The sequence below is a fragment of the Myxocyprinus asiaticus genome, chromosome 27 (assembly GCF_019703515.2).
Source record: "Myxocyprinus asiaticus isolate MX2 ecotype Aquarium Trade chromosome 27, UBuf_Myxa_2, whole genome shotgun sequence".
Taxonomy (NCBI): Eukaryota; Metazoa; Chordata; class Actinopteri; order Cypriniformes; family Catostomidae; genus Myxocyprinus; species Myxocyprinus asiaticus.
Genome location: NC_059370.1, coordinates 28,558,201 through 28,584,858, shown reverse-complemented (window position 1 = coordinate 28,584,858; position 26,658 = coordinate 28,558,201). Strand labels below are relative to the sequence as shown.

General features: G+C 38.1%; 1 long non-coding RNA gene across 1 annotated transcript in view; it reads left to right on the top strand.

The window, feature by feature from the left end:
* LOC127417976 (uncharacterized) overlaps window positions 1-26,658 on the top strand; it is a 99,957-nt gene that overhangs the window by 19,255 nt on the left and 54,044 nt on the right. The window contains exon 2 of the long non-coding RNA XR_007893351.1: window positions 12,610-12,686. This is a non-coding gene — a long non-coding RNA (uncharacterized LOC127417976). The remainder of the gene's footprint in view (window positions 1-12,609; window positions 12,687-26,658) is intronic.

The following is a 26,658-nucleotide window of genomic DNA, read 5'->3' as shown; positions in this document are numbered from 1 at the left end:
ATGTGCTTTTTGGAGCTTCAAAGTTCTGGTCAGCATTCATTTGCATGGTATGGAATTTTCAGTTTTAGGGTGAACTGTTCTTTTAAAGCAGGGGTCTTCAACAGGGGGTCCTCGACCCTCAGGGGTTCCACAAATTATTGCTTGACCCACCACTGGCACTTGTAATAATCACTCACACATGAGCTAAAGGTAGAGATAAGCGTAGGTATTTTAATCCATCAACATGTTAAAGTTCCTTGCACATGCATGCCAAAACTTCCTCTTTCTTTTTAATCCGTGCTCATATTCGCACATCCTGTTGTATTTTGTTATGAACTGATTGGAAAGCTAAACTATTAAAGTGTGAGTGACGAAACTGAGTTAGTCAGCAGAAGCACGCAGCGCGGACAAACCATTCATGCGCCCATGCTCATCATGAGCCGATCAAAGTGCGATACATCAGGTTCAGCAGCGCTGCAGTAGAGGGTCGCGTAAGTAAACGCGTTTGCTTTGCGTTGGTTGCGCTATGCAGTTGAGCCAGGAAAGAGTACTGATTTTTTTTACTTAAGGAAAAGTACTGCTACTGAAAAAATAATTCACTTGAGCACAAGTAGAAGTACTAAGAAATATTATGACTCAAGTAAGAGTAAATAAGTAGTTTGCCGAAAAAATACTCAAGTAATTATATTACAGGTTACTTAATGAAAATGATATTATATATAGTATATATGCTTCCATTTTTAGAACACAAAGACATTGTTGTTCTTGAATGAAACTCATGCTTCCTTTCACCAAGGATGCATTAAATTGATAAAAAATACTGCCAAAGTCATTAATTGCCAATTTTTATTACACTGTGATATTTATTCAGTTTTTTTCTTTACCTGTGATGGCAAACATATACTGTGTCACCTGTTCCTTATAAAGCATTCTAAAGTGCTAATTTGGTACTCAAGAAAAATTTCTTATTATTAGAACAATTGAAAATGGTTGTGCTACCCAGCAGAAATCACAATACAGTGGGTTCTTCCCAATAGGCAAAGAAACACATTTCTCCTGAAATTCTATTTTCTCCGAAAGTCTATTGTTTTAGAGAGATGAAGGCTATTCCATGCATTACTGTTTTGAAAAAAGAATCTAACCAGGATAGAGAGGGAAATGGATGGCCAGATGCACAACAAAAAGACAAGTAAATCACAGTCTCTTTTTTGAGAAACAGACTCCTCACAAGTCCTAAACTAGCAGCTTCTAAATGCCAAAGACCTGCATTGCTGCAAGAGGATTCTTGGACAAACAGAACATTTTAAGAATACAACATTTATTTAAATAGAAATAGCCATTTGTAACATTCTAAATGTCTCTAAATCATCTCTAAACTACATAATGTGCACTGTGACTGAAACACATTCCTACTTCAGGTTTATTCTCATTCACGTATGTCCAAGTATTTTGTCTATTAAGTTAACATATGGTACAAAACTAATATAATGCAATATCATAGAGGAGGAAATTTATCCTCTATGATATTGCAGCAATTATCCAGATATGGAATGAGATTATTAAGCTAAATTTTAACAACTCCTACATGCCAACTGAATAAAATAAGGCAAAAATAAACATTTCACACAGTGTTTAGTGAGAGATTATAATTGATTCAAACACTAAAAGTGGTTGTTCTGTATATGTATTATTGTATTACAGTTGTAATAATAAAGTCTAAATAACACTATGGTTATTTAACATATTGAGATATTATTATTAAGTAAATTGTAGCATTTGGTTACTTTGTTTTGTGATTTCTCATACCTTCTTTATATAACATCCATCCATTGCGCACTTTTGGCCTCTAGCCGGTGAGGCTTTTAAGACAGATAAACAGCAGAACAGGGCAGGGAAGTACAGTACAGCACTGTGAGCAAGAGTGTTACCTGCTAGGACAGTTTATTTTGAACAAGAGGGGCGAACGGTTACCGAATTTAACGTGGGAGTACAATAACGAACTGATGCAGATTGATAGAAGCGGAGAGCCTGTCTGTGCGCGTGATGGTGCGAGGAACCAAATGGCGGGAAAAAAATGTTCAGTGAAAAGTCAAAAGAAGATCGCAATGTATGTAATTGTAACTATATCAGATATTATTATTAAAATAAGAACTCGTTGCATGGGCATTTTTTGACCCCATATTTTGAATTTCAGGGATATTTTTTTGTCAATTTTGGTGGCATTTTTGCTCCGAGTCCCCGTTAATTTCCGACACTATTGGCATTATATCTTTATAAGGTATATAAAAAGTTTGTTTTGGACATATAGTAGCAAGTAAACAAGATATCCCCATACATACTGTATGTCAAACTGCATTGTGTTAATGTTTGACACAGTTAAAACATTGCCTACCTTAAAAACAAGTGAAGTTTGATCAGTGGTTAAACGTGTTCAGACGGTTCCCTCGTATCTGAATGAACGAATCCTTTCCAGAATAAAACGAAATATGCAGAAAATCACAGTATTCAGGGGTGTAAAGTAATTTAGTAAAAATACTTAAGTATTATACTTAAGTATTATTTTGGGGGATTTGTACTTTACTTGAATGCATTTTAAATGGAATACTTGTACTTTTATTTAATTATATTTCCAAAGAAAATATAGTACTTTTTAGTCCTTACAATTTTATTTAAACTTGAAAAGTACTCGTTCCATTTTTGAAGATCATTTTCTTTCATCTTACTGCACTGAATACGCCCTTTTCACTGCATCAGACAAATGACATATTGATAAACTGCAGAGTGTCAAATGGCAGTGCGATTAGACCTTATGTGACTGCCCGACTGAATATGATTTATTTATTTAAAACTATGAGCACAAAGTGAGAAACGCTGACGGTTTTTGTCCTAAACTGTATTCTAAATGCCTGCTACTACAGATTGGACAGTTATGAAATAATCATTAATGTTGCAAATATATAAATAAAAACAAAAGGCTGTTGTAATTAAAGGTGTACATTTGTGTATTACTGTGTGTATTTCTACATTTGCCTTCATATTTAAATCATATCTATGAATTTCTGCTCCCTATTTGCTGAATTATTATTATTGTTGTTGTTGTTGTTAGGCAACTATTATAATAATAACTATAAAACCAGCAATGATAATGAGGATAATAATGATAATAAATTAATGGAATCTGAGTAAATAGTAATTATGAATTTTATTGAATTCATCTATCTGCTCAACAGTAAGGTTTAGTAGCAAACCTCAGAAAACAATTCACAAAACCAACAACGTTACCAACTTTCTTCAAAGCTTATTTTGAATTTTTTAATCTTTCTCTATGTCTCAAGGGGTTGGGTGCTCTGACATCACAATTCGTATGCTCTTCAGGACTCGTACCCTGCTCCTTTGCATTACATATGCAGCACTCTACCAGTTGAGCTACCGTGCATTTTGATCACACTCGTACAAGCTTGTAAATGTAGTTGGTTATGTAATGCAAATGTTAAAAAATGTGTAATGCGCTACAGTAAAATTATTTATATGTCATAAGATATCATTGTGTGAGGAACAGAGCAAAAAGTAAGTGTTTATGAACTGATAATCTGCCATTTTACTCATGATTTGAGTTAAAGGGAATAATAGTAATTGTTGTTTTAGCACCTTTAGTGATAATTCCACCAGGTAAATGCCATGTTACGTAGAACAGGCCACATAAAAATCATTTTGCAAAAATGTTGTTATTGTAACATGATTCTTGACCAGGTTGTGAATGCCACCGGGGGAGAAATATGACAGTCGTCGGAGACAGTAAAAAGGTGACTTCCAATTGACAAACCAGTCGAATTTAACAACCTCTCTCACACAATCTCCTCTCTTGATTTCGTTCTAGTGAGTTACTTTTTAATTTTTTAATACTTAATTACAATTTAATGTGAATACTTTTTTACTTTAACTCAAGTATGTTTTTGGCTAGATACTTAGACTTTTAATTGAGTACAATTTTCACTCAGTATCCATACTTTCACTTAAGTATAATTTATGAGTACGTTTTACACCCCTGACAGTATTACAGTTCTAGAGAAGAGAGGACACCAGCGGCAGTTCATGCAAGCTGCTGCTGTGCCCATGATGCTGTGCCTTGCGGGCTTCTGTCGTTTTAGTTTATAAACAGATTTAGCGCTTTTAACTTTCTTCTTCCCAAAAATTCAGAAATATTATTTTTTTGTACTTTGTAATTATGGTGAAAAATAATTGTAGCAAAGTTGAATACTTCATTTGTAATCAACTCAAGTAAAAGTACTATTATTTATTTGCACTTAAAAAAGTTGAGTACTGTAACAAGAGTAGTTGTAATTCGTTACTTTACACCTCTGAGTTGAGGTGATGACAGCCTACAGTTTCTTTTATTATTAGTTGTGTTTTGCTTTCAGAACAATAGCCTAATTGCCTGGTGTAGCCTAAATAAAGTTACCGCTGAGATTATCAAGCTGGCATACACGGTCCTTAATGTTCCACACACACACACACAAGATGGTGACTCAAAACAACATAATTAAAGGTTCAGTCAGTCATTGTTTTCCTCATTGCAAAGTTTTACTCCTAATGAAATTTAATTTTAAAATATATGTATAAAATTGATCACTCACATGAGATGAAGACTTCATATTAATAACCTTATAAAAAAGTTTTTATTCTGCATGGACAGGGTCTGTCTGTCTGTATATATGTCTGTCTGTCTGTGTCTATTTGTCTGTTTGTCTATCTGTCTGTCTTTTTCTTTTTATTAAGGAGGGGGTATGGAACAGTGATTAACAAGGAAAATTAAAAATGTCACTTCATGTGAGAAAAGTTGCAGACCCCTGCTGTACAGGCATAAAATGCAACACTCAATTTTATACAGTATGTAACAGGGGTCCCAGCTCCTCCTTTCTACCCACCCAGGGGTCTTTGGTCTGAAAATTGTTGAAGACCCCTGCTTTAAAGGAAATTTTCACCCAAAAATGAAAATTCTCTTATTATTTACTAACCCTTATGCCATTCCAGATGTGTTTGACTTTCTTTCATCTGCTGAACTCAAATTAAGATTTTTAGAAGAATTTCTCAGCTCTTTTGGTCCATACAATGCAAGTGAATGGGTGGCAAAAAATGTTGAGCTCCAAAAATCACGTATGTCAGCATAAAGGTGATCCTTAAGACTCCAGTGGTTAAATCAATATCTTTAGAAGCAGTCTGATAAACAGATTACTTTCACATTCTTTTTTCTTGTGTTTTTGGTAATTCACATTCTTCATGCATACCGCCCCCCTACTGGGCAGGGAGAAGAATTTCAAGCAAAAAAGGACTTAAATATTGATTTGTTTCTCACCCACACCTATCATATCACCTCTGAAGATATGGATGAAAACAATTGATTTGTATGGATTACTTTTATTATGCCTTTATGAGCTTTTTGAAGCATCAAAATGTTGGCACCCATTCACTATGGATATGGATTTAACTACTGGAGCCTTTTGGACCTTAAATGTTCTGATCACCATTCACTTGCATTGTGAGGACCTACAGAGCTGAAATATTCTTCTAAAAATCATAATTTGTGTTCTGTAGAAGAAAGAAAGTCATACACATCTGGGATGGAATGAGGGTGAGTAAATGATGAGAGAATTTTCATTTTTAGGAGAATTATCCCTTTAAGGCAGAATTCTACCTAACATCTCCCTATGTGTTCCATAGAAAGTCATATGGGTTTGGAACAACTTGAGGTTAAGTAAATGACAGAATTTTCCTTTTTTGGGTGAACAATTTCTTTAATACATTTTGTTTGAATAAATACTCTTCACACTATATAGTTGTTTTGGCATAGCATCTTAAGTAGCGAGCTCTCTGAAGTCTGCCTTAAGATTTGCCTAAAATATTTGGAAGTTTAAACAGAATTTTTTTAAAGAAAATATTTAAATATTGACCTTGTTATGTTCTTTGTCACAAAGGTGGCGCAGTTTGTCTTTGATGGAATTTAGATTCTGTACCACTCTTGAGTGCTATTCTAAGGGGAGTAGCCTTTTCCGATTGTTGAAGAGGCACATCATTTGCAATCATTGTCAGATGTTGAAAGCTGGCTTTCTTTTTATGTTATCTTTTGACTGTGACTCACTGCATTTGCACAAGACATATCAAGTATGTCAGAGTTGTGAGAGAGGTAAAAGACTGTATTGATCCGCTCGCTGAGATTACCTCGCTGTTTCAAATTAGTGCCAGTCCCAGACCAACCTCTTCTAGACATTAGGGGGCCACAGAGTGTCCTGACCACTCCACAACCCTGTCCCTCAGGAGCATCTATCCATGATTTATTTAATATTACTGGGCCAGTCCTGAGCCAGCATGTCCAGCACACATACTCTTTCACATATACTCAACCCCATCCAGCCCCCAAAAAAGGCCTAGTAGTGCAGTATGGATGAAACCCTCCAGAGCTCTGCTACTTAGTACCCTACACGGTGGGAAATGAACTTCATTGTTGCCATAGAAACGTAAACCTCCTCTCAAATCACAGCCCACCACCCTTCCCCTTTTGTTCACAGCCCTTTGCAGACTTCAATGACTGTAGGTAGTTACAGTTTTTACTGCTCTGAGTAGCATTGGAGACTAACTCAGACCATGGTGTTATGCCACCTTAATAAATGTAAGTTTAAGTTTGCAGTATGTCAAAAATCTAAGATGGACTGTTTATTTATTTCTTTTTTCACATTGTATAGCAAGATGATGACATCAGCAAAAAGTCAAATGACTGATAACTAAAGTGATAAAAAAAAATTAGGTTGGAGAAGTAAAAAGCATAGGCTGACAAGATTTAATGCATTTTAAATTACTCAAAATGTTTCATACTTCTATAGAGACCAAGCAATTTTATTGCTGTAATGCATCTCATTTAAGACTTTGGACCGTATATACATTTCTAGGTTTGATACATTTCTATAAATGAAATAGGAAGACCATAGCAAATATTGTTTTTGCATTTTTATTTGCTTCAACAGCATAATAAAAAAAGAATTCCTCAAGACTTTCCAAAGAGGAAAAAATGGAAAGAGAGAGGTTATGGCAGTGAGAAGAGAGAAAGATGTCACATATTTTAATTAATGCAGGGTAATGTAACACAAATAGTAATATTATACATTTACTCTAAATCATTACAAAATTTTAAAAATTAAAAGTTTGCTTGATTTTCGCTGCTAAATTAAGGCAGAAATGTGTCTTCAGACTGTAAAAAAAAAAAAAAAAAGGTCCATTGACAATAATTAGGGAGGGATAAAATATAGATTTTCTGATTAATCGTGATCTATATTTGGTCCTGATATCGATTTTTGGTCCTTTAAATATCTCAAGACCGATATTTAAAGATTTGGTTGTGTTAATTATTGTATCTGTTTAAAAAGAAAATAGTAATTTAACATCATAGTTTAGGCCTTGTTGTAAAAAAAATATAGTAAAAAGCATCCCCATATAATTTACAACAATTTCTTTCAACTATAAACAACATTTATATAGATATTACGGAAATATACTCAAATAAATCGGAATCTAATCAAATCATATTAAAATCGGAATCGAAATGAATCGAGACCTTGTGAATCAGAACTGAATCAAATCAGGAAATCTGTATCATTGCCCAGTTCTAACAGGAATGATGAAGAATGCCATTTTTAGGACAAATGCAGCAAGTATCACACTGTTATTGTTTGTGTTCATGTGGAAAGTAAAGTGTGAAGAAGAGAAGATACATTGGTATAATCAGAATCAGAGACAGTCTTTTTAACTGTTCTCTGAGACAAGTTTAAGAAGCTGTCTGCTGCACTTACACACACACACACACACACACACACACACACACACACGTTGGTGCAGCTATCATTATGAGGACTCTCCATAGACATAATGATTTTTATACTGTATGAACTATAGATTCTATCCCCTAACCCTAATCCTCACAAAAAACTTTCTGTATTTTTACATTTATTTATTTTTTTTCACCCAATTTGGAATGCCCAATTCCCAGTGCGCTTTTAAGTCCTCGTGGTCACGTAGTGATTTGCCTCAATCCAGGTGGCGGAGGATGAATCTCAGTTGCCTCTGCGTCTGAGACCATCAACCTGCGCATCTTATCACTTGGCTTGTTGAGCGCGTTGCCATGGAGACATAGCGTGTGTGGAGGCTTCACGCCATCCACCGTGGCATACGCGCTCAACTCACCATGCGCCTCACCCAGAACGAACCACATTATAGCGACCACGAGGAGGTTACCCCATGTGACTGGAAAATCTGGATCCATTAATCACAAACTCATGGAAATGTCATGGAATTTCATTGGTCAGAAAAGATGGTAACCCTTGTAAATGCAAATTTACTATTTTAAAATAAGAGCAATCTGGTTACCCCATGTGACTCTACACTCCCTAGCAACCGGGCCAATTTGGTTGCTTAGGAGACCTGGCAGGAGTCACTCAGCACGCCCTGGGATTCGAACTAGCGAACTCCAAGGGTGGTAGCCAGCGTATTTTACCACTGAGCTACCCAGGCCCCCTCATTTTTACATTTTCAATAAAACATTGTTTAGTATATATATATATATATATATATATATATATATATATATATATATATATATATATATATATATATATATATATATATTATTTTTTTTTTAAGTGATTTGAATTAAGGGGACACTAGAAATGTCCCCATAAACCACATTTATAGCATAATACCCTTGTAATTAGCAGTTTGTAACCTAAAGAAAAGTCCTCGTAAACCACTTAAACCTGCCCACACACACAAACACACACACACACACACACACGCTTTTATGCATGACCACACTTACATACGACTCAGCCTGGCACTCTGTGCATACATACATACACATGCACTCACAGTCTCTTGCAGACAGACACACCCTCATAATGCAGGCCTTTGGGAAACTGCTGTGAATGAATTTATAGTAAGGGTTATTGTCACACATATGAGCTTCATGTTTCTCCTGCCCTTGTTCAGTGTGTGAGAGATTCCCCTCGTCTATTCTTAGTTCTGTGTACCACTTCTCTGGTCTGCTGCCTCAGCACAAAAAGCAGACCATACAGCCCATTCTTTGTGTTCCTCTTAATGGAAACTTCCAGCAAATTTGGACTCAGTGGGACATTTCCATTTGTGTACTCTAGAGAAAGTGCAGTGCAAACAGGTTGTCTTTGATCAGACTCCACAATCACTTAGAGGGCAAAGGGATAGGATGAGGCTGGGGGTTAGGGGACGGTGTGATGACTGAGTGAAGTTTAAAAACTTGATTTCCTCTAATTGTTGTTGTGACAAGGTCTCTCAAGGAGGAAGCGAAGGCCGGGGCAACGTTCAACACAAGTCTTTTATTTTACACTCTTTCTCGTCTAACACAACAAGGGTTGCTTTTCAGCACAACACAAAACACACAGAACACTCTGTTGCGTGTGTCTCTCTCTCTCACCTCCGGTGGACTGGACTGCTCTTTTATATCCCTCTCAGCTCTCAACACAAACAGCTGTTAGAGATAATTTCCTCAGGTGTCAATCCTTACTGTTCTTCCTCTAACGGCTTCGCTCTCCACAGACGTCGCTCGGCTGTGCCCCCATCACCACAGTTTATTTATGCTCCATTAGCGACACCAAATGAAATTGCACAAATAATTGTTTCCAAACTGGTTTTCCATTGTTCGTGTTAACAGGTAGCCATGCCAAAACTTACACCATTGGTTGAGCCGATATAATTACGAATGCTCAAACAAACACAAAATGTTTGCAGTTTTAGTGGAAGTCAGTCTACGAAATGCTTACTGAAAGGCTCTGCACTTTAAGATGAAAGATAGAAGAAATTATACCATCAACATTAAACATGGAAATTAACATTAAAATATAAAATTAAATTACATGCAGCACCTTTAATGTTGTTTGTGATTAACAACATTTACTTGAGTGAAATTGGGCAGCTTAGTGCATGGTATAGCCTGTATATAGCTTATACAGTAAATGTATATCCCACAGTCATAGAAAACTAGAAATATACTGTAAGGCAATGATTTTTCCAGGTCATGGAAAAGTCATTGAAATTTATATAGTGAATACTTGTTTTCTAGTGTCTCTGCTGTAAAACATTTCATGAGCTAGGTATTGCTCTTGTGAAGAGTAAAGCTCACAAGCCAGAGTGATGTCCAAGTTGTCACTGAATTATTATTTTGTGTCAGTTCTTTTCAATTAAGTAGTCAAAAAGGTTCACATGTTCTGAATAAGCTAATCGCTCTGAATCAAACAGATTTTTGAAAATCTGGATCCATTAATCACAAACTCATGGAAACGTCATGGAAATGTCATGGAATTTCATTGGTCAGAAAAGATGGTAACCCTTGTAAATGCAAATTTACTATTTTAAAATAAGAGCAATCTGGTTTCCTTCCATTTTCAGCATAATCTCAGATGCACCCAAGTCAACCAGACACTCCAGTATCACCCCACAGATGCGATGGACCACGTTTGATTACAATCCAGAGATCATGTCATTAAGGAAAACAAACATATTTCCAGGGGGAAGAAATAAGACTGTGTGTAAGCAGAAGACCATGGGAGTGTCTTGGCCCCTGTCTAAAACAGTTAGGGGCCCAGGCTTTGTGGGCTTCTTGTCTCCGGGGGCCGGTTGGGGTAATTATCAGTGGGGGAGCACGTGTGGGAGTGTGTAAATGGGGCTGTATGCTGGACGTCCAGAAAATAGCCCATCAGTGGGCTGTTCCAAACAGAGTGGGGTGCCCTGAAGAGTGAATCAAATCCACCCTTTTCCCATCTTATCTCCACTCCTACCCACCTCATCACTGTCTTCCTCAGCTTCTCCCCCAGGAGAGTGGGAATGAGAGGAGGAGTACGTAAAGACCCATCTTCTACATATTTGATGGGGGCCCTGTTGGACAAAGCCCTCTTTCCTGTTCGTCCATGTGGAAAATTATGGTGGAGGAGGAGGGAGACAATTAGTGGGATCTGCTAATCACCCCGGCAACACTCATTTAATTGACATGTGAAATTTTGTTTAATCTAACAAGTCGATAGGCAATATGACAAAGGCCTGGTCGCCAAGGACTAGACAGCTTATTATTGGAGGACAGTCTTTGTGAGGCTGGGAGTGTGGAGTTAGACTGGGTGGGGGTTGACGTGAGGATTAAATGCCATTATCCTCATAATGCTTTTGTACAAATAGCGATACACACTCTCACTTAGATGTTTTTATGTTTGTTGTTTGTTGGTGGAAAACAGTGTGCTGTTTTATTACTTTCACGCACATGGCTTTGGAGGTTTACGGGAGAAAACGGCTGAAATACAGTTCAATGAAAGTTGCGCACATGAGAGTTTGGGCTAAGTATTTGCAGTAATCAATAAGCTATTGAAGGTCACTGAAAAGTGTGCTGCACCACACACTGTTGATCTGAGGGTAGAGCTTCTTAAGCACAAGCTTTTGCTTTTTACAGTTTGCCACATCAACATTTTCAGAAATTAAACTTTTGCAATGGCATAAAAACATGGAAAACTATCTTTGTAGAATATTCATCTCACAAATGTTCTTGAAAGTCTTCAAAAATACCTATCCATTAATCAACAAAACTTTGTTGTTAAAACCTTCTCACAGAACTGTTCATTCAGCCATTTGTGCACTGCAACCCCATTAAAGGAACATTCTGTGTTCAGTACTCAAAAGTTAAGCAAAAGTTAAGCATTAAGCATCGAAAGAATTTGTGGCATAATGTTGATTGCCTCAAGTGAATGGGGCCAATTCATGAAGGCTTTAAAGGCAGAAATGTGAAGCCTATAACTTGTACTTTATTTGAGATGTAAACTTATTTGAATCATTGTTTTTACAGTCGTTTTAAGGTTTTAGTGTTTATGTTGTAGCATAATCATGGCAACGAAGTTGGGTATTGTAAAATTGGATACAACTTTACACAGATAAGGTACAGATAAGGTTAGCAAGCGAGTTTATCACACTAGTCATGTTAATGTTCACATGCATATTGTTTACATCTTGTGGATATTTTATTTTTTATTTTTTTATATATTTTTTTTTATTTTAACGTATTAAAAGAAGCCTATGCTTTTTATTTAATGCATTTTACCATTTACGGAATGGCCCCATTCACTTGCATTGTAAGTGCCTCACTTTAAACTAGATTTATTAATTTTTTTTAAAGAAAAGGAGAGGTATGTCAAACACTGCTTATGCGCATTTTAAATGCAGAATCAGTGCTTCAGTGCGATCGTGGCTGCACATTCAAAAGCACAGAACTTTGTTTCAAACAGCTTTCCTGAACTCCCCCATCTGCCATTGGTCTAACAAACAGATAGTCTCGCTCAAGACTCACTCTATTTGTCCAGTCAGAGTTGTAGTGTCTGGCTTGTTGGGATGCTCAAACAAAAAGCACATTTTGATAGAGCCACAGTATTATCACTTTTCAGGGAGATGTCTTACTTATAGTTGTCTCTGCACATTAAGCTGGCATAGGAAAAATTCTTGATTCAGTGGCCTACTAGTGTTTGGATGTGGCAAATTTGGCTCCACTGATCTCAAATGTTTTACTTTCCATTTGTCTTGCAGTGTGGGCTCATAATCTCTGTGAAACAGAAAGCTCTGAACTCATGGAACCAAGGAGTTGCATTAATATCAGAGCACAGGTAGGCCTGCTCAGTCTACTGTACCCCCTTTTAATATTCTACCTCAGCCAGTTTATGTAAGCATATGTTTTTTGTGAATTCGAGTGCTTTTGTGTCTTTCAATATGACTTAACCTGTGTCTTTAAGCATAAGTTACTCAGTAGAGTATAAGTAAAAATAACTGTACTGAAATGCCTTTGAGGGTAGACATTCTGTGTATTTTTGGTGTCAAGATCTTTGCCTTTAATTTGTGGATCAGAATATTTTTCCATTACTTTTTTCTACATTCCCTCGATAAATTACTTGTTGATAGTTTTTGTATATTGCCATTATTTAGACATTTTATTGCATTGTATATTAGCTATTATGTTCACATTACATCACAGCTCTGTGAAAACCCTTATTCCATTTTGTCCAGATGTTTGAAATCATTGCTACTGTATTTGTTTCAGAGATTTCTGTTTCCACTTTGCCAGACAGTTGGCAATTTTCCCAAACTCACAGCTAGATTGGCCAGCGTTTTAACGCGAGTGTCGGGGGGTTGAATGTGGATGTCTCGGATGGGGGTTTGAAAAAAGCAATGGTGGCATGGGTAGAGCACACAGTACTGTATCTGACAGTGTGTTGATTTTTAAATGTCTTAATTTCATGAGGTCAGCTAGTGAACAAAATGCAATGGTCACTCTTTCTATATCACTATATATGTGATTTCTGATTGCATTTAACTTGTGTAGACAGTCCTTTAAATACTTTAAAAACTGCTGTTGAGTTTAACGTACATTTTCCCCCCCAAGGCCACGTTGATTTTCTTTCAAGTTTTACATAGCCAAAACGTAGCTGTATTGGTATCACTGTGCCAATTAACACCTGATATTGTCTAAAATTCAAGGTTGAGTCCTATTGACAACTTCCTGTGAAATTGCTTGTCCATAGGTCTTTGCTTTGTGATGATGGAGAGGACCATCAATAAACAGGTCTACCTCAGTTTCTTATCAGTCCTTCACTATTGTGACAATAATAACATAGGCTCTTTATGCAGTAGCTATTACTACCCTGAGCAGTTGGAGATCTTGCCAAGACCAAGGCAGCGAGGATGAGAACGTGCGGAGGGGGTTTACTGCACTCCACACACACTACAACATCACCGCATTCCCTCCCTTCGTCTTTCTCAAACAGGGCTGCTCCTTCTTTGCCACTTTGCCCTGACAACTGACTGCTTAAACGAGTGCATGAAAATAGGTGCCTTGCTGGTCTCCATGACAGACTGCACATAATCAGTGTTGAGGTATGTAATTACAGCTGTCAGGCCCATCCGCTGTAATTGATGCAAGTGCAAGCAGCGTTCACTGCTAGGGCGGCCTTTAACTGCACACATGGCAGCGCCACTGGCCTCTCCCCGCTGCTGCCACTCGAGAGAAAAAAAAAAGAGTAAAACATTATCCATATGATGGTACATGTTAACCTGTCCCAACTGCCTTAGTGACTCTCTGCTACAACTGAGAGTCATTTTCTCTGTCGTATGTGTCAGCGGAGAACAGTACTCCTGGACGAGTTTGTCTCCTAGCTTTCAGTTCTCAGATTCGGTTTGATGTTGCTGGGCACGTTCACAGATGGTAAAGGGGGGTAGGGTGTGATGAAAATGCTGTCAAAGCCACAGACGCTTAAGTGTCTCCAAGGCGAGGTGGTCTGTCTGCGGGGTGTCTGTGCTTGGATTATCGCTGTTGGCTTTTTAAATGTTTCAATTCCTGGCATCCAGTAGAACACACGGTGCACCATTTAACTTAAATGAAAAAAAAAAAATAGAAAATCTCTTGAATCAGACTTCTTATGCTGCTTCATACACATAGAGGAGGTGTCAAGGTGGATAGGCTAGAAATTTTTTGTCTTGAGCATCTATGCTGAAGGCTGGGGTAAATATGCCTGATGTGTCCTCCAGAGAGCATATAAAGACCACTCTGGCTGCAAAGCTGAAGTTTAGGTGCCTGCCCTTTTCCTAGCTGCTGTAATATTGATCAGAGGAAGGTATGCTTCCCTTGTTAGTCCTACTGAGGATTTCTCATGGAAACCATCACAAGATAATATTTATTGATATGGCGTAGGAAGTTATGGGCTGTACCCAAATGCAGTCATAATAGAAGCACCGTTGAATTCTTGTGCTTGTTTTGCCATTAAAGATTTTCCAATTGGCAGTGGCTGTTTTCCGTTCTTTGGACGAGGAAAATGTAATTAACAGGGCAGTGTGCAGAAAACTTACATATAGCCAGTTATGACAGAGATCCTGATAAAAGGTGAAATGATTGGTATCGGCAGATCAGGTGACAAGGTGATCGGTATCGGCTGTAAAAATCCTGCTCAGAGCATCTCCATTTGTTGGCATGTTTCACATTTACATTTTTGTTTCTGTACCAGGGGAGAATGGCTGAGTCTCTTCACCCCGTTAGCCCTCCCCTCCCATTATTCCCATATGTTCCACCTCCAGAGGCAGACTGGCGGCATCTCATCAGACATTCAAATCGACAAAAATTTCCCTCCATTGACATGAGAGAGTAGGTGGGTAGTGATTTATACTTTAAACTGCAGTGCGAGTCTGTAACATCTGACATGGGAGTCCCATGAAATCCACATTTGTAACAATTTTTATTTATTAAAGATAATACTGTATCATATAGGCTAGAAGTTTTTGTTTGCTAAAGAACTTCCTTCAAGGCATTTAGAATATATATGCAAATGCTTTATTGCATTATGCGTGCAAAGTCTTTTACAACAACAGCATGTTTCATAGTCTCGCAAGACTATATTTGCATTTTTTTATTTTATTTTACTATTTCATATGGTACTTATTTTCATATTCAACTCTTAAAAAAACGAATTCTCACATTTTCACTTCATTTTCATTCTTCAGTAGTATACTTACCAAAAATGTATATTAGAGGTGTGACAAACCTTAATTGATATCACTCAGAATGAAATATTCTTAGTCTTCTTTGAGAGGTAAAGCAGCCACATAACTCGGCATGCAAACCTCTCACAGTGTCTGGATCTCAATAAACTTTAGATAGTTGTGGAGGAGGTTTCATTGTACATTAACATGTTTACGTAGTCTGTCAGCACCTTGCCTGACAGGAAGCACTGGCCCTCAATTGGATTACTGCTAACGAAATATATCTGCACACGCACAATCCGCAATGCAAGGTGCCATTTTGTACAAGTCTGGCCCTCTACCAGCAGCTCAGGCCAGTCTGTATAGCTGTTCCCAGAGCTGCTCACTGCAGACTAGAGGAACACAAGGTGAAGTGTGAAAGTTTGAAGTGGGAAAGCTAATCATCGTGTAATTACAGCTGCCAAAAGGAAGCCATTAGCTAAGTGCTATCCAGTAACCGTAGTCTCTGTCACTTTGCGTGAGGACCGAGAGTGAAATTATTGACAATAGTTGAATAGTCCTCCAAGGCCTCGTGATTCGACCAGGCAGCTTCGGAGTTCCAGTGCTACTCATTAGCAGCTATGTTTGGTGCACTGCCTTGACAAATCATACCCCAGTGTTATTAAACTTGTCAAAACATTGTTTGATAATTTCCTTGCTCACCTTGTAATTGGTGCGCTCTGTGAATAGACTATATAATATATTTATGAGCCAAGAAATTTAGTGCAATCAAATCAAGGCTGGGTCTAATGCATTTTTCAGTGGTGTAAATTTGGAGATAGTTGATTAGTTTATGAGAATGTTAATGGGGTTCTGAGCTGTTTATTTACATAAACAGCTCAGCAGATGCTGGAGAGAGCAGCTGTGGTGGTTTGTAATCTTAAGGAAATGGCAAGGGCCAGCTGTTGCATTGTACTTACTGTAGTTTACCACTTGTGCATTTTGTGGCAGAGGAATCAATCTTTCATAATAAGGCTGGAGTGGGAAATGACTCATTCAAGTCTGGACAACTATTACATACTGTAGTTTTTAGTAGGACTGGGTATTGATACAGATTTTCTGATTTAATTTGATTCTGATTGAATTTCCGATTAAAATTTGATTTCAGTTTTGATTCGATTTCATTCAGTTCCTAATTTGGGTATATTTTAGTTATAATGTCCATTCAGGGCAGTACTGTACTGTATGTAAGTGGGTGTCAAGGGGTGTGTGTGTGCATGTTTGTGTGTGTGTCTACGGATTGCCTAAGACATGAATGAACGCCTTGATGTTTGTGTAACTGTGTAAGCTATACTGAATAAACACATATGCTTGCATACATTTCCCTGCATGCTCTGTTACTACACCAAAGAGCAGCTTTATTTCCCCTCCCAGCATGTGCGCCTGTGGATGCCAGTCTGTCTGAGATCAGACTCTTTCTGACACTACTGTGTATGCCAGTCAATTCAAGACCAGACTCTGACTTGTCTGCAAGTGCCAGTCTATGTAAGATCTTACTCTCACTAATGGCCCCGCCATGTGGCACAGGAGTGATTCTTCAGCTCTTTAGTGGCTGTTGGCTGTCATTGCCTGCTTAGTGAAGAGCAGTGGGCATGCCTCCAATCAGTGATCTGTTAAATGAGGGCTTGGCCAGGCAGACAGATGCAGATGGGCAACGGGATACGTAAAGCACAGTGGTTGGATTGCTTTGGATGGGACGCTGGTGGGGCGCCTGATCTCTTGCCTCCTCTTTGCCCAGGTCTTTGTCTCCCTTGTTAATTGAGTGACCTGGCTGACCCTTGAGTAACATGTCACCACAAAGGGGTCAGGGCCCTGGTGTCATGTGACATGGAGCCGGTGACCTGAGCTTGGCTGATGTGAAGGGAAGGGCCAGTGTCACAGATCTCAACTGAAGGAGAAGGTCTTCTAATCTAGTGACACAGAATTTTGTTATCTTTCTGGTTTTATGTCATTTCCAAATTATTCTGATACCGATAGTTTGGTGGTTTTCGTTTTTAATGCAACATTATTTCAAATCACTGATAATTAATTAACACAACTTCGAAAGAAATTTAAATAATATCTTTATTTCTGCAACTTTATAGTGTGACTGGTCTCACTGAAACAAAAAACATAATATTAACTCACATTAACGTTCTTAAAGGGATAGTTCCATCAAAAATGAAAATTCTTTCATCATTTACTCACTCATGCCATCCCAGATGTGTTTGACTTTCTGTCTTTTGCAGAACACAAACAGAGATTTTTGAAAGAATATTTCAGCTCTGTTGGTCCTCACAATGCAAGTGAATGGTGATCAGAACATTTAAGGTCCAAAAGGCTCCAGTAGTTAAATCCATATCTTCTGAAGTTATATGATAGGTGTGTGTGAGAAACCTACACCAATCACGTTGTTCTGAAGACATGGATTTAGCCACTGGTGTTTTATGGATTACTTTTATGCCCGCTTTATGTCATTTTTGGACCTGGTTACCATTCACGTGCATTGTGAGGACCAACAGAGCTGAGATATTCTTCTAAAAATCTTCATTTGTGTTCTGCAGAAGAACAAAAGTAATACACATCTGGGATGGCATGAGGGTGAGTAAATTATTTCATTTTTGGGTGAACTATCCCTTTAACTCACATTAACTGAATTCTGAATGAGGAAGCGTGTCCCTTTTTAGCTGAAGCAGCCTCTGCTTTAACTTTAACCAACTTGTCATATTCCTTGCTGTGTCAAGCTTTAAGGTGAGTAATGTTTTCAGTAATAAGGTGTTAAATGTTTTAACTGGAGTTGAACCTCGTGAAATTCTAGCAGTGCAAAGCTTACAAATCACAAATCTGCTTCATTGTCACCCAATTCAAAGTAATTCCGCACAAGAAATTTTCTTTCACACACTACACAATTTGATGCCTAATTTGCCAGCTTGCTTTTTGGCCCCCTTTTGATTGACATGAAATAATCTGTCCTGTTCACTGGCTGTTTAAACAATCAGCCGATGTCCGATAGTGCCGATACCAATGATTGGCCGATATATCGGTGCATTGCTAACAGTTTTGTGAAATGAAATGCCCCCAACTACATTTACATCAGCCTTTAGCCTATGCTTGATTAAACCCTTCATATTACTGCTTATAAGATAATTATTAGTTGTGGCTGTTTCAAATGGCTACCTGATACATTACCAAAAGTGCTTTTGAATGGCTGGCTTGGACCAAACACAAACAGGCTACTCCACATCAAACAAACAAACAAACAGATTGATTAATATGTTCCATTTGCTTTTCATGTGCATTATTCGCCAAAAAAAATAAATAAAAAAACTCTCTTATTGATTGCAGTTCAACAATAGCTCTTTTATTCAAGCAGGACGTTCATGCTATGTTGCCTGGTGGCATAATGACATCCATCAGGAAGTCTAATGTCAGTCCTTTCTTGCTCTGACATTTAGTTTTGGGTTCGTATGGAGTCATTGTTTTGCATTTAATCTGGCTGATGTTGGAACAGCATTGAATAGGTTTTTCTCTATGTTGTAAGCTTGGCCTGTTTTTTTAAATGACCAGTTAAGTGCTCTGAACATCATGGGGGACTGGTGACAACACAGAAAAAATGCATCAATGGTTACAAAAGAAAAAAAGGCTCTCAGTACCATACCATCAACTCTGAATCTTGAACCTCTATTTAAAATCACTGTAGTATTTTTAGGAATGAAAATATTGCAAGGTCTGTGCAAAATGTCCCAGTCCTGCTTTGCATCTATGTATTTGTCACATATAGGATTGTGCAAGAGGGACATCTAGAATCACTCAAATGTCATGCATTTCTGTTGGGACTTTGAGAAGACTGACAGTTCTATTTACCCCTTTCTAGTCAATCAAGCAGTCTTTCATGTTGAAATGTTCTTGGGCATGTTGACTTCAGGTTGGGTTGCAACAGAAATCTTTGTGATGATGAAATCAAGTTTCCTGTCCATTTTCCACTTTGAGCAAACTGAGGGCCTTTTGTGGTGTTGTAGAAATAGACCTGCTGTGTTAGTGTTCTGTATGTCTCAACCGCTTTCTGTTCTGTTCTGATTATTGGAGATGCTACTCTATATGGTAAATTAACACCTATGATCTTTGCCCCGGGTAAAAATGTCTTTGATTCAAAAATATATTTGCTTGTGTTCTTTCAATACACCCATCAATATACATACAGCATATGGTACTTGTAGCTCTATCTTTGAAGTACCTTTTATTTCAGGCTCAGCTGAATTATTTGTTTTGTCCTGTTCGATTAGGTTTTTTTTTTTTTATTATTATTATTCATCTTCTCTGCTGCTTGATTGGTTTATCTCTTATGCTTATCAGAGCCTCAGCTAAGAAGCACCAAACTAGTTTGGGGGTATCTGTGAAAAGGTTCCCCATTTTATTTTCTCTGCTACCTCAAAACCATTTGTCCACACAGCCCATGTTCCCCCCTCGCTGGCCCTTTCCTCCCTCTCCTTCCATGGATTGAGAGTGGAGGTGCAAGACACAGACTGTTAAAAAAAGAAGCCATCTGGTCAGAGGAAAGGTGGGGGGGGGGGTTGCTGAGGGTAGAGGGAGTCATGCTGGGCAATCAACATGACAGACAGCAGTGAAAAGTGTTTTGTGGGCTTCCACATATATGAGAAGTAGGCTGACTTGTGAGCTTTCACGGCTCCCTTTGGTCTTCAGGTAAACACTGACTTATCCATGGTGTATCTGTATCTCACACTTTGTCTAACTCTCTCTTACCCCATCTTTTATACTCCAATACTCTGTATTTCAAGTGTGTGTGTGTGTGTGAGAGAGAGCACAATCTCACAAGCATTTTGCATAATCAGGAAAACAACTTGAAGAAGGTGACATGACTTTTTTTCCTCCAGAAAATGTGAATGTGGCATGCTAAAATTTTGCATCTGAGGCTAGAATCTCTCACAATCAAAGCCTTCTCTTTCTGCAAATATTATAATCTCTTGTTCTTATGCATTCATTTTCACCATCCCCCCAATGTGTCCCCTTTTTCCCCCTTACAAAAAAAAAAAAAAAACTGTAAATGTGTGGAGGCTTCATTTTTTACTCTTCCCCAAGCGGCTCTGTTGTCAGAGAGGAACCCTTAGGAAGTCTTTATTTGTGCCAGGCTGGGCCTCTCGCGTTCCTCCAGCTTCTTCGGCCGTTCTTATGGCTGTCCCCCCACCTGCTGAGACCCTGATCCCATGCCGAGCTGTGCTTCAGCAGGGGACAATTACAATCCCGCTCCGTCTTTGATCATCTGACCACATGGAAGCATAACAGCTGACCACATGTTTCAACAGACAAGAAGAAGGAGACGGGAGAAGAAAAGGGTGAAGAAAGAGGAGAAGAGGGAAAAGCATTTGCCTTTCACTCTCTCTCACACACAGCACACTAGAAAAAGGCCCATTCCAGGAGCTGTTGTAGTGCTTAATTCTCATGATCTTTGGTGTGTGGTAAATGCCTGGGCTTTTTATTGTCATGATTATGTCTTTGGATCAGAGGAGAAGGCTTGTTACAGGCATGGGGCGGCCTCATGTAAAATTTATTTTGACTCGTTTCATTTACCGAGGGTAGCGTAGAGTGCTAGAGAAGTAATTTGAGGCGAGCTTGTAAAAGTAAGTGCTAATTCTTTTGTCATTGTCAGCCAAATTGTCTCTGAGCCAGCTGGGCCTCCACATAAATGCTTGCTGTGGTCAATATTGAAAGCGCTTCAACAAGTCAAAGCCACAGCACAGCTCTCGGTCTCCCAACACACATACTTCTCCAAATGTAGGTCTTGAATGGCAGAAAGCCATATTAATGACTTTAAAATGTCATTTTAGGTGTATATGTAAATGTGTACAGTAGGTAGAGTATCTTTACATATTTGCTTTATTTCAAAAAAGCCAAGAAATATGACGTTTTTATGATATAAGGATTATGACATTTTGTGCATGGCATTTTTATTTTTATTTTATTTTTTATAATGCTATTAAATGTCAAATGTCAAATTTGGCAAATTCAAATTTACTGCAAGATAACTTGGCAGATGATTAAAAACATTGTAACACACATGACAAAAATACACTTCAGTTTGCCCATAGCATAACAGATCACCGACATTAAGCGTGCTTGAAAAAATGTGTGAATTTTAAATAGTGTTTTAGGGTGTGAACTCAACGTACTCACATTTGTGTGTGGTTGAATGTGGTATGTGTGTTACTTGTCGCAGCATATTTTTGTTTGTGGACATTAATTGTGTTTGTGTACATATCCAGTAACTATGTGTGCATGGGAATGAATGTGTACAGCATCTGTGTGTACAGTATCTGTGAGCGTATTTTTGTTTGCATGCCCACTGAAGCGGACCTGAGAGGTGCTGGGATGTGTTCAAGGGGCCGGGGGTGAGTCTGTCAGGCCTAGGGGAGCTGTTTGTTTTGGCCTGTTTTCTGGGGATGGCCTCCTCGAGTGTCCCTATTGTGCAGCAGATCACTTTACCACATTAAGGGTGCATGAAAAGAAGCTCTTCACTGGCACTTGGGCCCTGGCTAGAATAACAGGCAGTGTTTTGACTGGCTGCCACCTTCTATTCTGACCGCTCTGCTGCCCAGCAGACGGCTCCTGCCTCAAAGAAGCCTGGGAGGACACACATAGAAAGGCACAGATACTTTAAAGACTCAGCAGACAAAGTTTTCTCGAGTTATGTCACATTCCCTTTAGCCTTGTAAATTCTTGTACGTTTTTCTAACTTCATTTTCATTTCATATTCACTGTGGATTCTTGTTTAAAAATGTGCTTCTAGAATGAAATAATAGAAAGAAAAACATTTTGGTGAGTAACAGATTCCCGCTCATGTTTTTGACAAAACATCATTACGTGTCTTACAGGCCCTTTGTGCATTTCACCTAGTTCATAATTATTTTATCTGGCAGTTAAAAATAATTAACAAGTCATGCTCTTTTGTCGTCTGCTATTATGAGTCCTCCGTCTAGCAATGAAAGGCTTCTCCAGAAGCACAGTCACATAATGGTGTCAAAATCTATTTTAAAGTGCTGTAATTCAAGGGTTTACAAGGCTCCATAAAACCTCAACATGCCCCGGTAATGAGAAGCATGAATGGAAACTTGGAGAGTTCTTCGTGGCCCCTGCAAAAGCGGGAGACCAAATGCAGGACCCACGGCACAAAGCACAAGGGCTGGAACAAAGAGAGCCAGAACTGACAGCTCGAGCGGAGACCAGCACACATGTTACGAATATTGGAGAGACTTGTGTGCTTGGTTTAAGTATTTTAAACTCCAAAGAATCTCATTGTTTTTCTACACACAGATATGTGTAATAGTTTTAAGTATAAGTGTAGACAAGTCTGTTATTGGTCAGACAGTCCTCGTAACTTCTTTACTTTCACATCCTGAACAGACTCACACTGGGTGTTACAACCATAATGTGCATGTGTAAATGGACACTGGTCTATACCTTTTCACATTCTTTGCATTTGAGATTATCTTCAGAACTGATATGCAGTGCAGTGTATCACTTCAGTTTTTTGGGACATTCGGCAACTGAACTTGACCCCGTACAGTGCTATTTCAGCCTTCTTGCTGAGTTCACACTTGCTAGAGATCTCATAACTCCACATGTGGTCGGGGCAAGGTGAAAAAAAAAGCCCTGTTATATCACGTAAGCCTCAGACTGTACACACATCTCTGCTGTTCCCAGAACCTGTACAAGAACAGGTCAAATGCCAGGATGTGAACAGTTACACTCCATATGCTCTCATGAAACTATCTTCTCCGGCAGTTCAAATCTGTTAGACACTTTCAAAGTTTACATGCACACCTAGTGCGCTCGCTTTAAAAATGAATGTAGGTGTCATGATCTACTGTATGTACTGTACTGTGAGTGTTGAAATAAGCTGGTAGGGCACACACTATAGCTCCTTTCTGCAGGATGTACCCCATCTCACTTCAGAGACGGATGCCATGAGGCATAATTGAGTGGAGTAAATCGGGATGCTGTGCTTGTACAGCTCCATCAACATAGCAAATCAGCAGCAGTGTGAGAGTGCACTGATATCTACTGTAGTCAGTACAGATTATAACTGACATTAAGCTGTTTATGCTGCTTTGACTACAGGCTAATTTGTCTATGCCAAGTGTCTGGGTATGACCAATATTTGACTAATTTTGGTATTATGGCCATCTTACAGCAGTTCCACTCACACAGTATCTAACAGGAGGCTAAAGAAATTGCTTTCAAAATGTTATTATGGGAATATTTAATGTTGTTATTTGAGGTCATAATTTTTCACTTTTAGTGACGAGCAAAATCTTGGCAGCAAATAGTGCATTTTTGGCTGCATGCTTTCTACCACCATGTTTACAATGGCTAGATTTATTAAAATGGATCAGAGTATATTACTTGGAGAACTTGTGCAATGTGAAAAGTGTTGTATATAAGATACCTTTAAATGTTTTTTTTTTTTGTTGTTTTTTTTAGAAATGCTTTTATCAAATTGATCAGAGGTATACCATGTCAAGACTTTTAAGTTGTTGAATTTGCAGTCACCTTGCCTTTTCTACATATTCTTCTTTATTTAACAGAATGGAAAAGGCTATGTAATGGACTTATTGCTGGACTGTTATAGAGCTTATTGCATTAGTCCAGTTAATGGCTACTATATGAATTATTTACTTTCTGTACATGTGAGAGTAGTAGTTGCACAGCTGTCCCCATCTCTTCTCCAGGTCCCAAGGTTGTCTCACGGAGAACATGTCATTCCATATTAATAAAAAAGGATATTAAATCACTCTTTGTGGTTTGCCATCAAACTTTCCAAATCAAGGGGTTGTTATGCAAGATGCAATTTTAATTTCTGTTGTAGGCTGTGCTATTAGTGAGGGTGTGGTCATACTGTGATCAGAATGTCATGTGTTGATGGAAACACCTGCATTGGAGACAGGATGGATTCTGAGAATTTGACAGCAGTTTCCAGTGTTCCAGTGTTACATTAAGAGCTGGTGTGGATAGCTCTAATTTTCCACCCAATATTACACTGAGGGTGCAACAACTTGCCATTAATTTGACATTAAAATAATTACAAATATCATTAAATAATTAGTGACTTCACACAACAATTTCTTTTGTTCTGACAGTCCACTGGCCATCAAAAACCATCCTGTATGGACATAGTTTAATATATATTTATATATATATATATAAAATGTATATAAGCATGAAAATAGCCACGCTTTTTACTCATCAGCCTTTCATTACTTTTAATTGAAGTGCAATTTTCTGTCCAAATAGAACGAGTATGTGTATGCAGTAAAGGAGATGACAGGTCTAATGGCTAACTGAAAAGGAAAATGTGTCAAGTGGGAATAGAGCAATATGAATGCACGTCAGAATGACTGAGATGTGCACAATAAGAGGCCTCCATGTCAGAGTAGGTTTAATGTTGGAAGCTTTTCAGTGTTGTCCTTTCCTGTGTGTTAAACGTTTAACCTTAGGTTAGTTTCCATCATATTTTAAAGCGCTAAACATTTTACCTCGGAGTCCATCTCTTATGCATGCCATGTCTACTGGCTACCACCACCCCAAGCAAGATTTCAAATAACCCAAGGATGAAAACAGAATTATTACTCCTATATTCTAGATGTAGATTCAAAATCTGTCATTCACTACAGTGATTTAGGTGAGATGGCATTTGGATCCCCTGTGGGAGTCTGGTTGTTGCCTAGCGCAAGTGCCATGCAGACCAGTATGAACTGAAACCACGCAGACTGCAGCTGCTCTTAATGTGTGTTATTAAAGGGTATAGTCATTTTTCCTGCAGTCTTGCATTTGGGGGTGGTGAGTATCTCTTAATGTTCACATTAAGTGACCATCAGGAGAGATAATGTCTCTGCATAGCCAAATGCAGAATTGTAAAGTGCACCAGACAGAAGTGAGGTTTTAAGCAGGTGCATCTTTCTGTTTTTAAATAAAATGGCTGTAAGGGCTGAGGCAAACTTTATTTCATTTTTAGACTTTGAACATTGTGCTGTTAGATGTTCCTTTGCAAAAATAGATATTTTGGCTCCTCCTGATGCAGTTTTTATTTTTTTAATGAGTGTTCTGCTGAATGTATGGTGGACAGGGGGAAATACACCCCCTTTCCTTCAGCCGGATCTCACAATGTATGGTCTGCCTTTTATTTTATTTATTTATTTATTTATTTTTATAAGAGTCTGACTCTCATAGGGACAGCTGGAATTAAACATGGATTAATAATTGACATGGATTAAACCTTAATCTACATGTTCGGTCTGTCTGTCTACAGACAGTATTCTGTCTGCTGGACTGTCCATGACTCACTTATTAAAAGTCTCACCAGTGCTGTATAAGATGTTTGTGTGTTCACAATTGTGTTCAAATTTATGTTTTAAGATCCCTTTCTAGCTGTGCTTTTCTGTTTAATTTATGATTAATGTATATTTTAGAAGTCTGTGTTTTAGAAGATTGTTTCAATGTCTACAATACTGTATATATATTGTGAATTGAACTGAACACAGTGCTGTAAATGTCAAGCTCAGCTGACCTTCTCCAAACATTTAAGGAACTTTTGGATTACTTCAAACTACCTTTTACAATATTCAGTGGTTAAAGTCATGTCAGCAACTTGACTGACCGTTTCTTTTAAAGTAGAGGGCAGTGTTGTCACTTAAAAAAAAAAAAAAAAAAACATTTCTTGATACTTGTGCAAGATCATATATTCAGACAAATAAATACATTTGGAGGTTGCAAACGGCAGTACTACAAACCTCATACACCCTCTCCTTAAATTACTCATTATATTTGAGTAAGATATTATTGTAAGAGTGTGACAGAGAATTATTAGGAATTTCAAACGAAAGTGAAAATGAATTAAAAGAAACACAGAATAAATCTCTATGTTCGTATACAGCCCTTTTTTTTATTTAGCAATTATAAAAATGTTCTGTGAATGTAGCATGAACATTAGCCCCCTTCTGAGCTATTATGTTGGCTGTCTGGTGTTGCAATTTTACACTTCACCGACTCCGACAACCAGTCTACTTGAGCCCGACTGTCCCA